General features: G+C 45.5%; 1 protein-coding gene across 1 annotated transcript in view; it reads right to left on the reverse strand.

The window, feature by feature from the left end:
• LOC101858466 (A disintegrin and metalloproteinase with thrombospondin motifs 7) overlaps positions 1-1,335 on the reverse strand; it is a 155,603-nt gene extending 154,268 nt beyond the window's left edge. The window contains exon 1 of the mRNA XM_035973611.1: positions 876-1,335. The gene's annotated coding sequence lies outside the window, so the exon portion shown is untranslated. The remainder of the gene's footprint in view (positions 1-875) is intronic.
• Positions 1,336-2,074: the final 739 nt, after the last annotated feature.

Consider the following 2,074-nt stretch of genomic DNA (forward strand, 5'->3'; position numbering starts at 1 on the left):
CTCTTCTTATCCTTCTTCCTCTCTGTATCTTTTTCTTTTCGCTAATCTTTTCAGCTTCTCTTTCAGCAAATTTTTCAACCAAAGAACCCCCTCCCTCAAAACATTCTCTCTCTCTCTCTCTCTCTCTCTCTCTCTCTCTCTCTCTCTCTCTCTCTCTCTCTCTCTCTCTCTCTCTCTCTCATGTCTTTCAGAGATGAGACTGAAAAAATGCGTACTATGTCAGATATTGTGCGAAAATTCAGTGCATAAATTAAATATAGATTGATGAAAGTACAGACTGTCACATCAGCAAAGTTCCAGTTCCTGATGCCCTATTCTTGTTCCCATCAAAACGTTCAACCATCCAAGAAATAGCTTAGGCTGCAGTGCGTATGTGTTTGTTTGTTTGTTTGTTTGTTTGTTTTGTTTTTGCCATCTTAACCTAACGTTTAAAATGATTGTCTCCCCCCCCCCCCCCAAGTATCGAAAGTACAGGATGGACGCATCTTTTGACTTTGTTGTCAGAGTGTAACACTAAATACAACAAGTGTTTATTAAGAACATTTATGAATTAGACACGCATTTATGGGCTCCTATGCCTCGTTCTTTGGATCTTTCTGGTTTGCTCTCTTCGTCTGTCCGTCCGTCCATCCATCCATCTATCGATCCATTCATTCATCCATACATCCATCCAACCATTGTTTCTTTCACCCATCCGTCCATCTGTCGGATCCATCTATCAACCGACCCATGTTTATCTTAAGCTGATTACATATCACGTTTCATATTCTATCAACAAGGTTTTTCTTTATTTCTTTATTCTGTCTCCCAAAGTTTGCCGTCTTCAAACTGGAACGATTATAATTAATTTATACGTATATGTTTATCATAATTACCTTAGGTGATTCTCGCTGGGAACTGCTATCCAAGACGCACACCACACACGCACACACAGAGCGAATATTATCACACTCCACACAGTGCGGCCAAGGTTACTATCAACGTTAGCAGACGACACCAACAAGAGCAGCCGTCATCACAGGGACACGACACACAAGCTTCTCAATCTCCAAGTCACACCGCCTCGCTCTCTAAAATCCGCGACTCAGCGAGTCCTTCCTCGCAGCCAACGATGCATACATGTATCCCGAACACCTACTGAAAAAAACACAAGTCGAGCACGAGTTTCAAACATCCGCGCCAGACAGCAGTTCGTCTGCTGCTGTCAAAAGCGGTATCGTCCCTTTCCCACCGCAACACCCCCGCCGCCAGTATCATCCAGCGCTCGTCTCGTCTGGACGATCAGTCACTGGTGGTGAAGTACATCCAGCGCTCGCAGACGCGAGAGAACGGGCCACGACAACGAGACACGCACGCACTCTCTCGCACAGTCAGGAGGGCCCGTGGTGCGAAATTTGGGAGAGATCAGAACAGTGTCGAGAGCCTGAAGGCACTGTCGGGCACCGTGCGGCCAAAAGAAGGCATCGCGCAACGAGCTCGGTGCCACAGCAGCCTCGCTCGGCCAGCCGGACGCTCCAGCATTTTGTATCTGACTGGGTCGACTCTGACTTATCAAAATTTGACAATTAAGTTTTAGTCAAAAAATATGCAACCCCTCTGAAAACTCTGAAACAGTAACGTTCCCGTCAAAATTTGTATCACTACTGGCATCAGCAGCAGTTCGTAAAACATACTGCGGTATGAGCAACCCGAGTTCGAACCTGTATCTGGATCTGAGCTAGGCCGCAGTTTATCGGACTGTCCGTCTCTCGTCAGTGTTGTTGCAGCTACTTAAGAGATTCTGCTACATAACTAACTTATTAAAGTAAAACGGGCTGAGAACAATTTCAAATTAATCAGTTCAAGAAAGAGACTGGGTGTTTTATTACAGAAAGGCCCAAGAAGCAACACCGTGGGAAAGCTAAGAAGAGGAAGAAGAATCAGAATAATAACGAGCTCAGCACAAACCCAAACCTACCCCCCATTAGAGACAATGCGTATGCTAAAGCTATCAGAATAACCCGCGCTCCGTAAGTGTAGTTGAATGTTGGACCACGGAGTGGATGGCCCTGATTCGAACCCCTAACCTGAACTG

Source organism: Aplysia californica, unplaced genomic scaffold, assembly GCF_000002075.1.
Source record: "Aplysia californica isolate F4 #8 unplaced genomic scaffold, AplCal3.0 scaffold00028, whole genome shotgun sequence".
NCBI lineage: Eukaryota > Metazoa > Mollusca > Gastropoda > Aplysiida > Aplysiidae > Aplysia > Aplysia californica.